This window comes from Hippichthys cyanospilos, chromosome 19 (genome assembly GCF_059441005.1).
Source record: "Hippichthys cyanospilos isolate Australia breed blue-spotted pipefish chromosome 19, RoL_Hcya_1.0, whole genome shotgun sequence".
Classification (NCBI taxonomy): domain Eukaryota; kingdom Metazoa; phylum Chordata; class Actinopteri; order Syngnathiformes; family Syngnathidae; genus Hippichthys; species Hippichthys cyanospilos.
The window spans coordinates 11,653,106-11,667,660 of NC_142387.1; the positions used below are offsets into that span (position 1 = coordinate 11,653,106).

Consider the following 14,555-nt stretch of genomic DNA (forward strand, 5'->3'; position numbering starts at 1 on the left):
GAGCCCCCCCCAGGGAAAGAGAAAACATTTTACCCCCCCACTTGCTGTGGTGACTAACAAAGGTATCGTTTTTAACTTTAACAAAAGACAATGTACATTTAATTCTAATTTCAGCAAAATGTTAACTACTTTTTAAAAGATGTTTATACAGGTTACAGGTTATTCTAAATCCGAAAAAAATCGCTTAACTGATTCGTTACCCATCCATTTTAAACCCTCCTCAGAAAACATGTATATTGTTATATACATGACATAAAACCAATATCTTACATATTTTAACCTGCTGCCATGTATGTTGTTATGAGGGTGCCACCTAGTGTCCAAAATCCAGCACTACAGCACCAATTGATTCAGCTTAATGTTCTTTGCACTTCACTGTGCTCCTTGAAAAGAAATTGTAAAACTATTTCATTTTGACTGGGACTTTTTTCCCCCCACAGGATATTTGTTTTTCATTGTATTTATTATTTTTACTTCATGTGTTCGAAGAAAAATATGTATTTTATAAACAAATAGAAAAATAATCATAGAAAATCCAAACTACAGTGTTAGAGGAAAACAAGTCTATTTTATACTCGTAAAAGTAAGTAAAATAATGTACTGCTATGGATTATATGAAAATTATTCTATTACTATAATATTGTGTGCAACAAAAAATACAATTACTGAAAATGACAATTGCACACCTGTGAAACTATGAATTTGGTAAAGTTACATTAGGACAAATTCACTTAAAGTAATAATTTAGGTTATTTATGACTTAACTGATTTAGTACCAGCCGTGAAAAAAAAAAAAACAGTCAAGGCTGAAAATGAGAACGTTTGGAAATCCTATCCATTCATTAATTGACAAAATCATGGTTGAACGAATCATATATTAGAATAATCCATAGTTGCAGCCCTGCAATATTTCTACATCAGTTTTACAATGCGCGTTTTTCAAATCAACAAGCTGTCTTTGTATCAGAAAGCCTTGCATCATTTGTATGGCCGAGAGGACTCTGCTAAATTTCCCCTCATCGTCACAAAGAGCTTGGCAGGGAATTTTTATGTGCATGTAAAATTCATTGCGCGGATCTATTGCGGCTTGCACTCCACAGGTGTTACCCATCTTAGTGTATATACACTATATATGTAAATGTGTAGTATACATACAGATGAAAAGCAAACAAATACAAATAGGTGTCCACCAGGATCACATTGATTCGCCGTTGCTGTCCAATATAATTTGACGATTTATATCCACCGCTGCTCTTGATAATATCTCGAATTTAAAAGTATTCTTTTAAATTACGGAATTGCAAAGAATTGTAAATATCCGCCGCTGGTCTTGATAATATCTCTAATTTAAAAGTTTTCTTTCTCACCCACTCGAATTTTGTGTATGACGGAAGTGGCGTTAACATCAACGCACTGACGTTTACCCCTTGGGTGAACAGTCCAAAAATGTAGCTACGGGACATTAAATGATGAACAACCAAAAAAAAACACATTGAAAATATCCATCACTGCTCTTGATAATATCTCTAATTTAAAAGTTTTCTTTCTCACCCACTCAAAATTTGTGTTTGACGGAAGTGCCGTTAACATTGATGCACTGACGTTTACCCCTTGGGTGAACAGTCCAAAAACGTACCTACGGTACCGTAATTGACAAACCAACCAAAAAAAAATTGTAAATATCCACCGTTGCTCTTGATAATATCTCTCATTTAAAAATATTCTTTCTCACCCACTCAAAATTTGTGTACGTCCAAAAACGTACCTACGCTACCTTAAATGACGAACCACCCGAAAACAAAAATATTGCAAATGTCCCCCTCTGCTATCGATAATACCACTCATTTCAAAGTTTTATTTCTCACCCACGAGAAATCGCTTCACCTGAAAACGCACTGGAATACTAAACCGCACACTATCTGCTTCTCCTGACACTTAATTCATCATTTGAGTTCAGCAGACTGCGTCTGTCTGCGCCGTGGCAGATGTTAAAAGTGCTCAGATTCATGCGTTATACTATTAGTTATAATTTATTAAACAGGGCCTCATGAAATATGAATTGATGTATTTACCCAAGGCGAGATGCGTTCTTAGGTACGCTGATACAAATGGTAAAACCCCGCATCTCACCGAATCCAAAAAAAAAGACGCTTTTAATGTCCCCCGGTCAAGAATAGATCTCCACTTCAAGCCTTCCAGGTGTCTCCCTCCAAATAAGTGTAAAATATTCTCCTCAACTATATATCAACCTTTAATCTCAAACCCCATGAGAATCATTTCTTGATCGATGGGAGCCCAGAGGTCGTACAAGGCTCCGTTCCAAAGAGACGCTTGGAATTCATAACGCCTCCCCGAAACCATCTTTGCCGCATTTGAAAATGTCAAATTTAACTCACATTTGAAGGGTGTGAAAGATGTGCAAAAAGACGGCTTTGCAGATCTCCCGGAAAGAAACGGATGGCAATTTAGAGGAGGGTTGACTGTTAGCATCACAAAAGATATAGCATTTTCCTATCCTCATTCAATTCCAATTACGAAATGAAATCAGTGTTAAATTAAGCACTGATAGGTTCGTAATTAGGTGCTGATTTCATCAATTCAACTAGCCACCTAAAAAAAGTGAAATATTAAAAAATAAATAAAAAGTCATTGGGGGTACGGATCGTAAAAATGCTGAGAACCGCAGTATAGGATATTTGATCGTCGGTGTTGCTCAAATTTATAACATATCGTTAAAACACCCAAAATGTCGTTTCGCAATAAATATCTGATCACTTATCAATTAGCATTGTGTATCTGGCTTAAGCCAATTGGTTTGACATGAAATAGCAGTATGATGAGCGTCCATTGATTTTTCGATAAAAGTGATGCAGTAGCAGTCTCTGGACAGAAAGACCCCTGTCTGGATTTTATTGCGTCTTTCCAAGTGACAAATTTAAGAGGGCTGTGCACTGTCAGCTGTCTGATCCGCGCCGGCCATATTTTAACAGCGTCGAGTGTCCTTCCAGAGCCGAGTGGCCAAGGTAAATAGATCGGATGCTTGACTGGTTCTGGTCTCGTCCACGCGGAAATAAAATGGCGGTCGTAAGTACACTTGGACAATAACATGTAATAAGAGGAATTTTTGGGGCTTATATAACGCTTATAATGTTTTGTGTCTATATATATATATATATATATATATATATATATATATATATATATATATATATATATATATATATATATATATATATATGTGTGTGTGTACTTTACGTCTTTATATGTATATGTGGGTGTATGTCGATCGAGTTTACGTGACAAACCTTTCATTTTCAATGTATACATAGTTTTTACCTCGGACGTAGGTTCAGTCTGCTCACTTCTTTTTGAGCACCGCCATTGATTTTCAGTTGTATTTCATAGTATGTTCATAGTAAATGGACATCTTAAAAAAAAAAAAAAAAAATGCAGATATACACAGTTGCTTTAACTCATTCAAACAAAAACATATTTTTACGTACTTTAGGTAGATATTTGTATCTTTTTTTTACAGTATTCATTCCTGTAATTTAGACCCTAAAGTTATTGTTATGCTCAAGTTAGTACTTCATTACCCAAAGTTTTCAATTATGTACTACGAGCCATTTTTAGACCCTCTGTAACACTTAAAAAAAATAAACCAAAATACCTAGGAATGAACGTCTGCACTCTTAAAAAAAAAAAAAATCGCAGATGTGCCCCAGTGGACAATAAGCCGCAGGGCTCAAATCACGAGAAAAAAGTTGCACCTTATGATCTGAAATTCACCACACTGAGATGCATCCGGAAAAAGATAATCGCCTTCTGTTTAAAAAAAAAAAAAAGTGAATTTCCCTGCCAAACACTTGTTATTCACAAAGCTGTTAGTTGCGGCAGCATACGGCGCCATTTCCATAACTCAAGTTCTACCGGCGCAAAAAGCGAGCGAAGCAACCGGGTGAAAGCAGGCGAAATCTAAATCCCATGCCGCATACGGCAGACAGTGGAACGCACGAACGGGGGAGTCCGCTCCGTGCTATATGCCACTCTCGTTGAGCGCCGCAGAATATCTGAAAAGGCCATGATGGCGGGCAAAACCATTATCATTGATTTATATATGCCTGGGAGCCTTGCTTACCCGGCCTGATGCATCACCTGCCAAACAAACAAAATAACTTTATCTCACAATAGGTAACACCCCGTCACCAATAATAATAGATGGTCGCCCCGTGTCTGCTAGCCTTCCGAGCCACTTGGCTTTTGATTTGGCCGCGCTTGATTGGGTCTTTTAATTTCGGCCAGCGAATTAATGAGCCAATACATGAGCAGGATTAGACGCTTGACTTGGTTGTTTTTTTTTTTTTTTTTTTTTTTTTATGGCTTTATATCATTTTGCGAGACCTCACAGAGGAAAGTCCGATTCTATTGGATGGAATGTAAATGCTCGGCGTGTTTAACACCCCTGCTTTAGCTCCTTCAGCCAATACATGAGCAAGATTAGATGCTTGACTTGTTTGTTTTTGGTTGTTTTTTTTTTTTTGTTTGTTTTGGTTATTTAAGGCTTTTCTTAAATTTGCGAGACCTCACAGAGGAAAGTCCGATTCTATTGGATGGAATGTAAATGCTCGGCCTGTTTAACACCCCTGCTTTACCTCCTTCAGCCAATACATGAGCAAGATTAGACGCTTGACTTGTTTTTTTTTTTTTTTTAAGGCTTTTTATAATGTTGCGAAACCTCACAGAGGAAAGTCCGATTCTATTGGATGGAATGTAAATGCTCGACGTGTTTAACACCCCTGCTTGAGCTCCTTCAGCCAATACATGAGCAAGATTAGACGTTTGACTTGATTTTTTTTGGTTGTTTTTTTTGTTTGTTTTGGTTTTTTAAGGCTTTTCATAAAGTTGCGAGACCTCACAGAGGAAAGTCAGATTCCATTGGATGGAATGTAAATGCTCGACGTGTTTAACACCCCTGCTTTACCTCCTTCAGCCAATACATGAGCAAGATTAGACGCTTGACTTGTTTGTTGTTTTTTTGTTTTTTTTTTAAGGCTTTTTATAATGTTGCGAAACCTCACAGAGGAAAGTCCGATTCTATTGGATGGAATGTAAATGCTCGGCCTGTTTAACACCCCTGCTTTACCTCCTTCAGCCAATACATGAGCAAGATTAGATGCTTGACTTGTTTTTTGTTTTTGTTTTTGTTTTTTAAGGCTTTTTATAATGTTGCGAGACCTCACAGAGGAAAGTCCGATTCTATTGGATGGAATGTAAATGCTCGGCGCGTTTAACACCCCTGCTTTAGCTCCTTTAACTGCAAGGGGTCTTAAATATTAATATTGTTTCCTTAACACCGATTCCTTCAAAATAGTGAAAGCGAGTCTCAGACATGACCCTTGGGGGGAAAAAAAATAACATTTCAAATTTGGTATCTGCGCTTGAACAAATATTATCTATCAAATGTTTGGACAGGAGAAGGGACATCCATGTTTCAGTTGATTATATTGAACTGAACTCGGGTGACATCCACTTCGTCCGAACTGGACCAAAAAAAAAAAAATGAAAATGTCATGAAGACCTCTTGAATTGCACTGTTTATACAGAAAGGGTGTTCTCGTGTCTCTGTGTCCTAGACGAGTAATTTTTGACAGGGACGCATACTTTCGAATCAATGCGTGTCCTTCGGACATCGAAATATTAATCATGGGCAATTTGATCTTCATTCAGCAAAATTTGACCGCTAACTACGACTTTTGACATCGTTGTCCGCCGTGTGTTTTATTCTCGCTGAGATCTTGTTGACGTGAGATTTCGTTTGTGAAAAATGTCTCCTAAAATGTGGTATCTTCAGGCCTGAAAAAACATCAACACTGGTAAATCAAATACACAATAATGTAACAATTATCCATAAAATAAAAAGCGAAAATGAAACGCTTTAGAAGATCAAGAAGAGGAACAAAACACACTTGTTGAAGCGAAAATAACACTCAGAGTAAAACACTTTCTGACAAAAATGGAATAAGTTATATCACCGGTTGCGATATTAAGAAGATGATGACGATGCTACTTGTAAATTCATTCTATTATCATAATTATCCAAATATAAGACGCACTTTTTCACCAGCAATGAGTTCCAAAATAATTGGTGCGTCCTGTAAATTTTTTTTTTAATTCGACACAGTTCTAGGAAGATTGATCCATCAGCCACATAAATCCAAAGTATGGTTCTGTCTTCTAAACACTATTTTAATTAAATAAAATTTGGACACAATTTGATGTCCAAAATTGACAATATTTCCAATTTTGAATGGCAGTAAATGAGCCCGACATGGGCTTAACTTGACACCTATAGGGTGTACCTCTCCACCTCTATAAAATATTTTACTGTTTTTTTGTGTATGCTATTCCTTTGATATCACACATCAAAAAGCCCGAGTTGGGTCAAAATTTACCTTTAGGTGCGTCTTACACCGGTGTGTTCTATTTTTGGGGAGTTACGGTATTTTAAGTTTTACCGTGACTTTTTTTTTTTTTACAATCCGTTGTTTTTTTTCGCTCGTCTTGTAAATACAGTTTGAACCTTTGACCTTTTTACCGTGCAATCGGACTCCAAACATTTCTGTTGGAACGTGTAACTTCTGAGTACTGCAGATCCTGACAACACAACGGTAATATGAGCGCTGCAGAAACGATCGTATCTAAAAATATCCGATGGAAGGAAAAAACCTGATTCTTCGATGGTGAGAACCGGTAGTTATAGAAGAGTTGATCTTTGGCAGCTCAGTGAAAAGTTGAGGAATAAAACAAAAAGTCGGTGAGTCAAAGTACGTCTTTGGCGCCTCTCCCGCCAAAACAGAGGGCGTCTGAGGTTATTCGCTTCATCAGTTGCACTTTCTTTCTCGCACTTCGCCGCCTAGACTGATACACGCGGCCTGAAAGAATCGGGAGCGAAGGGAATCCAGCTGTCACCGAGACCTCAAATATAACCTGAAGAAAGCTTCGTTCTCCCTTTCGCAAACTCGCTTTCTTTTTTTTTTTTCCCCGACTATCTTTTGTCTTTCCAGGTTGGCTTGCCGCTACCGTCCAAATTTCCCAGGGAGCAAATATTTAACAATGCAATTCAGAAGCTCTGCCAAGACCCAACAGTGGCCTTTAACTCAATTAATTAAGCGGCCGTAGCCGCATGCTCCTAATTCAAGCTCTGTGAATGTTTAACAGCCAAGCGTTGCTGGCAACAAAACAATGGCGTACAGTTCAAATCATCCAATATGGAATATTAGCTGTGCCGTAATCCTCTTTTTTTTTTTTAATCCAATCATAGGCGAGCTTGACAAACCAACCAAGCAAACAATCGCTCCTGCTTGTATTATGAGTGTGTGTACAAGATTGGGTTATGTGTGTATTTTATTTCATAACACCGCAAACACGGGTGATGAACAATGGTGTTCCGAGTATGTTTTTTTTTTTTAAATATGCTAGGCAATGCTCATATAATTAACTCATTCAGTGCCATGGACGAGAATTCTCGTCTTTTAAAAGAGTAATAAAAATAATCGTTATATTGGGGTCAAATTTGTTTTTAATGGAGGGTAGCTGACACCCTTGACTCATGCTTAGCTAATATAAGCTAATTGAGCACCATAATGATAATTGTTACCATTGGATGGCAGTGTTTCCACTCTTGCAACACAGCTATTACCTACATCAATTATGACTGAAGAATGGAAGTCAATCTTTCTTATGGTTGCACCCATTCATAGTCATAACACACAATATTCTGTGGACCTCGAAAGGTATGAAAATGCTACAAATATCGGCCCTCTTTGAGGTTTCCGTTTCCAATAAAACTTGGAATTGAAAGATTGAAATCATAATGCTAAGTACATTGGCTAACCTTCATCTGTTTTAGCCTAGCTTGTGCTTTTTCCATGTGGTTATTATTTTGTTTTTGGTTTTAAAGTCACTTTAACCCCCTAGGGGAAATTTTGATCCAACTTGGGCTTATAGATGTTTTTGAGGTGTGATATCAAAGGAAAAGCATAAAAAAAATCACGAGGAGGCTAAAATATTGTATAGTTTGTCAAAACATGATGGCTTTCAACATGGCGTCCTGCCATCCCTTTGAAATGCTATCAAACGGGAGGCTGAGAGGGGCACCTTGCAGATGTCAAATTTAGCCAATGTCAGGCTCATTTACTGCCATTAAAAATTGGAAATATTATCAAATTTGGACATATAGGAAACTTGATCTTTTATCATGCATTTCCTCCAATTTTTGCATTCATCCTTTCAACCGCAACTTGCAAACAGGGTGCAGTAGAAATTTTTGTGTTGAGACCCCAAAACCACCAGAGGGCGCTTGCGGTCAACTTATGACCTTTGCAAGCCTTACAATGACTTCATCGACTGGCTTAGCTTGGACTCTCAAAATGCAAAAGTCTTGCTATGCATTGTGGGATTTGTAGTCGACAAAAGGCTTCGATCCAAGAAGTAAATGTTGCAGAAAAGCTATTTTGCTGCGGGTAGTGTTTTATGTCATGTAACATTATATCTGCATATTTCTGTTAGCGAATTCTTCATATATTTATGTAAATATACATATGTATTAGGGCTGATGCCACTGAATATTTTGTGGGGTTGAAAGTAAAACTATATTTATATTTGACGATGTTACGACCCTTTCATCCCAAGTTAGGTGATTAGGTTAGTGAAAAATCCCGGAATTAATGTTGACACGTCAGAATTCCCTTAATAATAATAATAATAACCCAGAAAAATACGGACCCTGATACTCCGAAACCTTTCAAGGAAAAGAACAAGCAAGCAAGTTAATATAACCGCAGGCTAGCGACAAATATAAAACCCAAGTCGATGTCAACCCGCAGCAATTACCGTAGCCGTATAGCAACAAAACCTAAATCAACAAATCTGATGACCTAAGACTTTTTCGCAACACTCGTATGTCACGCTGTCATTTACTTTTTCTCTTAGTGTGACCTCTCAGTCAGCACCTCACCGCGCCTAAAAGAAAAAAAAAATAATGTTCAGTGGGAGGTGTCACTTCCAGCTGACAGAGTGAAAGTGATAACTAACCACTTTCACATCCCTGCGTAGGGTCCTTGGAGAAAATGGAAAGACACAGCGGTTGCACGGGGACGCCCGCCATGTCCAATCGGCGGCTCAAAATGCACAAGTGAAGCTCGCTCGTTCAGGTGAGAGGTTAGCCAAACCGCGGCTCGGATTGAGGACTAGCGTTGGAGATGGGCGGGAAAGTTAGCAAAGTTTTTATGTCTGAGGGGGGGAAAAAAATTGGGATATTGATTGAAAATGCAGCTGTGAATAATATAAATAATGCATGTAGCTAAGCATCTCTGTAGGGAAAGATGTGCTTTACATTTAACCACAAGGCAAAATTCAGGCAGCTGTCAAAAATATTTGTTTGGGAATCAAGTGCGCTTTAATTAACGCTGACCTGAAGCTTCTGCCTAAACGTGCAAGTATTTGGATTTTTTTTGTCATTTCAAAAAGGAGGCAAAGTAAAAGTGTGTGGAAGACGTTTCTGAAAGCGGAGGGCGACCCTCATTTATTTCGATTACGGATTTTTTTGAGTTCCTGATAGCGTTAGTACTTTTCACAAGTTCGCTCCCCCAAAAAGACGGGTTATTTTAAATAATATATATATATATATATATATGTGTATACACACACACCATGACACTGACCAATAGCAGACCAGCATCTTAGAGACGCGTTGCAACAAAAAATAAGAGCAATTACCTAAAAACGCCTGAAGAGGGAGGCAAAACAATACAAACACAGCCACTCCCACAGGTCATGACAGTTGTTGATGTCGTAAAGTGGGAAAAATGCCGTAAAGAGGGGACATGAAAACGTAGTATTCCACTACACTTGGTATACCACACTACACTGCTTTAAATTTGAAAATTTAGAGCTCAATTAAAAAGCTCAACATTGTCGATTTGTCACATGATTCGATTCCATTTCTTTTGGGTTTAGGTCAAATTGAATTTTTTTTTTTTTTTAAGTTCATGACAGGAACATAACATTTTTTTCAAATTAAGAGCAAGTCAATTGGAACATGAAGCAATTGTTTTCTGGATTGTAAATTTTGACAGAACTATCACAGCCCTTTTTCCTTTCAAATTAAGAGCTACCTAATGCTTTATTGTGTTATTAACTCATTTACGAAACAGTGTATGTTTTTATTTTAGAAACGTTTCAGATGAATACACACTGTCATCATTGACACAGGCTCACAATCAAATCGATACAACGGATTATGTCACGCGAGCTTTATTCTGGATTTGCTGAATAATATACGCCTACAGATACCACTCTTCATGTAGTTCCAAAACTGAATAAATCAGACATGATTTGTTTTACCTATATGAAACAGTCACAATAGCACATTTAGCAATAACTTACTTCATGTTCCAGTCCATTTGCTTTTAAATTGAAAATGTGCTGTTTCCAGATACCTGCAGAAACCCTGTTAAAATTTCAAATGATCTCAAATGAAATTGAAACTAAATGAGGGATAAAATTTGACAGGAGAAGACCGTCTTTTTTTTTTTTTCCTCCCTGGTCCATATCCAAGCATTTTAGCCACATAAAACGCGACTGGTAAATATCCCTCGGGCATCCTCCGTGTGAAGACGATTCAAACGTCGGAGTGACTCTTCCAATGTCCCTTCCTCAACGCTCCACATCATGACAGTGACCGTTTCATCTCAGCGTTCGATTCCGAAGGGTATACATGTGTGTCGTTCTTTTTTTATTTGTTTTTTTCTTGTCTTGGAACTAGGCGACGTTTTATGGGGCTAATTGAGCTGTTGTTTACGTTTACAGCCAAAGCTAATGAAAGAAGCGATTAGCATTTTATTTTACAATTTTGAGATGTAATTCCATCATCACGTCTTTATTTTGGTGCTTTAACGTCCATTAGGGAATCTACTGTATTTCAGTCTGTGGAATTGTGAACTGGGGCTCTCATTGTTGCTTTTTAAAAGCGCTGCAGCCATTAGACTGAGTATAGTAGGTTTTTGTAATTGCAGGCTCTTCTTCCACTTTAACGGCGCTGAAAACTGCAGATAGACACATTTGGCAGTTTTATTTACTAGGACTTGGATGGAGACTACTTACGCCTGGTCAAATATAGTGTAGGGTGAGTACATCATATTTTATTTCTGGTTATCTGCAGAAAAAAAAAGTGTAACTAATAGGCGTGAGATAGTATCAAATTCTGACGGTATGATGATAATAATTCAAATTACAGCTCCAATTTCCATTTCATTCTACACAATAAAATGTTTTATTTTGAAACACAACATGTATTACGGCATTTTTCAGACGGCGCTTTTCATATTTACTCGTTTCATCCACACTTCCCACCAACAATTTACACTGTAGAATTAACAAACATAAAATTGACATTAGCTATGGCTAACAAAGTACATATTTACATAAAAACACATATGTAACGTCGCACTTTGGGCTGTCACGTCTGACGTGCGCGTTGTTAGCACCTAGTTAGCACTTTAGCAATGACATCACACAGGAAGCACTCTGCATGACCCCAAACTAAACTTCAGTAAACTTACATGCTCAAAAAAATAATTATTATTGCTCCCGTGGACTTGTAAATGATTCTTGAGCACTTGAAATGTCAAATGAAAACCTTCAAATTAAATGCCCTAAAAAGATGTCACTTTCTGCCGTTTTTATTATAATTTTAGGATTATAGGGTTTAGGATCATTTTAGAGGGTTTGGAACGGATTAGGCTATTTATGTGTAAAAACACGCTTTTATTGTGAAAGATTCACGGTACAAAATTACTTCCCGAACAATATAATTTCATAATCTGTTCAGTTCTTTCTGAGCTAACAAATGCAATTTTAACTGAAATATTAGTATAATTATTCATATGAAATTGATGACGGAAGGGGGCGGGGCACTGACCACTGGAAAATAATTTTCACACATTTAGAAGTGAGGCAGCGATTTGTATAGTGTCTATAATAAAAATCTCTTACAGCAGACTAGCGCCACCTGTTGAGCGTCACGCTAACAAAGACGTACACTTGCAAATTTGAGTTTGCCACATTTTCATTTTTCATTTAATCCACTGGAGAAGAGAGAGTGTGCAAAGTCGACATCCTTTAATTAGGATGTGTTTGTGTATGTTGCGGGTAGTCCCATTTTGCACGCATGCATGCGGGGTTATAATGACTTCCAGGTGGAGCGTATTGATTTTGGAGCAAAGGAAGCAAACAAAGTTCTGGGAACTTTCTCTTGATCTTGCTTAGCAATTAAAACAAACGGGCAAAGGACAAATTACTCGACTAAACCCCTAAATCATTAAGATCTTATTGAGCGGTATCTTCAAGGTGGCCAAATAAACGCTGCTTGCGTATAGGCGCAGAAGAAGCTGGGGCATTATCAAAGAAATAAAAAAAAAAAAAAAGACAAAACAAGATTGGATTAAACGTATTGAGTGCAGCAAAACATAGTCTGGTCGCAAAGAGAAATTTCGAATACGGTTCAGTAGTTAAACGGGATAATTAAGCCGCAGACTTTCCAAGGTCACAGCATTTTTGTTCTATTCCGCTAATCAAAAATAATTATACTACCGAAAAATTCGATTACAACAACCTGGCGGTGAACTAAAATTGAAAATAACTAAACGGGACAGTCTTAATTTTGATTCATGGTGCGTTCAGTGACTGCTCTTACAGGAGGAAATTTCTAAGGAAGAAAAAAATAAACCGATTGGTAGGATTCTTACTTTTATCTCCAATTTCTGGTAGGAATTTTTTGCGTATTGGGCCTCCAGTAAAATTTTAGTGTCCCAGTTTTACGTGTTTTTTTTTTTTTACGTTTACTCGAGCTAGCTTACATGCTAGCTAAGCTCAATTAGGTGATAGCTCCTGTAGGAATTTATTGCGTATTGGGCCTCCAGTAAAATTTTAGCGTCTCAGTTTTCCGTGGTTTTGTTTGACGTTTACTCAAACTAGCTTACATGCTAGCTAAGCTCAATTAAGTGATAGCTCCTGTAGGAATTTATTGCCTATTGGGTCTCAAGTCAAATTTTAGCGTCCTAGTTTTCCATGGTTTTGTTTGACGTTTTCTCGAGCTAGCTTACATGCTAACTAAGCTCAATTAGGTGATAGCTACTGGTAGGAATTTATTGCGTATTGGGCCTCCAGTAAAATTTTAGCATCCCAGTTTTCCGTGGTTTCGTTTGGAGCTTACTCGAGCTAGCGTACATGCTAGCTAAACTCAATTAGGTGATTTGCGTATTGGGCCTCCAATAAAATTTTAGCGTCCTAGTTTTCCGCGGTTTTGTTTGACGTTTACTCGAGCTAGCTTACATGCTAGCTAAGATCAACTAGGTGATAGCTCCTGTAGGAATTTATTGCGTATTAAGCCTTCAGTAAAATTTTAGCATCCCAGTTTTCCGTGGTTTTGTTTGGAGCTTACTCGAGTTAGCGTACATGCTAGCTAAGCTCAATTAGGTGATAGCTCCTTGTTGGAATTTATTGCGTATTGGGTGTGCAGTAAAATTTTAGCGTCCTAGTTTTCCGTGGTCTTGTTTGACGTTTACTCGAGCTAGCTTACATGCTAGCTAAGCCCAATTAAGTGATTATTGTCGCCATTCCACCCACGCCATTCACCGAGAACGCCGTAACGGATGTGTAATTTTCAGCCGAAGCATTATTCCTCTCCGTCATTGTAACGAGAGTGTTCTAGCGACTCTGGAGTTTAACAAAGCACACGCTTCGTCTTTGTGCCGCGGGCGAAGCCTTAGGCTATGACGCAGCGGAAAACAGCTTTTACTTGCTTCCCGCAAATCCCCCAAAATGCACTTTTCACGCCAAAGATTGTAGAACAAATGGCCTAGCATCAGAGATGTTGTGCAAAATAGAAATATATATATATATATATATATATATATATATATATATATATATATATATATATATAAAGAAGAAGAAAAAAAGGTCTTGAGCGATAGCTTTTCGGAGATAAGCGCTGTCAACAACTACAGACAGACGGCGGCCTCTTTGAGCACGCCAGGCCGGGCCAAAAGTTAGTCAGCCGAGTCAATATAAAAGATTTACACCGAGGGAGAAAGAGTGCAGAGAAAGCTACTGAAGGAATGATGAGGAGGGAAGACATCCCGCAGCTTTGTGACAGCTTTATGGGGAGCAAAGTGCTAAAGCCCGCATGTTTGAACAGCTTTTGGAGGGTTATGACATAATGTAAGGGTTATAAGAACGATGTTTTTTGCTGGAGAGCAAAAAGATGTTTTCGGTTTGACTTTGAGGCGCACATCGCGGGGTAAACGGGAATATGTGTGCGGCGGAAGTTACGTGTTTGGGGGTAAACAAGAATGTCTGTGTGGCAATGCTCAAAGATGCGGTTGCTATGAGCGTTAATTTGTCGTGTTTGTTATATCGGGCGTGAATTTGTTACCTTTTGTCATTTTTTTGAGGTGTACGGCTGAGTGAGGGCCATTTTCATCTGGGTATTC

General features: G+C 38.0%; 1 long non-coding RNA gene and 1 other non-coding gene across 2 annotated transcripts in view; one reads left to right on the forward strand and one right to left on the reverse strand.

Annotated features, from left to right (window-relative positions):
• Positions 1 to 14,555, forward strand: part of LOC148407911 (uncharacterized) — a 44,018-nt gene continuing 29,463 nt past the window's right edge. Inside the window, exons 1-2 of the long non-coding RNA XR_015863679.1 lie at positions 1 to 62; positions 9,115 to 9,212. This is a non-coding gene — a long non-coding RNA (uncharacterized LOC148407911). The remainder of the gene's footprint in view (positions 63 to 9,114; positions 9,213 to 14,555) is intronic.
• On the reverse strand, positions 913 to 987 carry LOC148407912 (small nucleolar RNA SNORD36). The gene has a single exon (XR_015863726.1). It is a non-coding gene; the product is annotated as a small nucleolar RNA SNORD36 (small nucleolar RNA).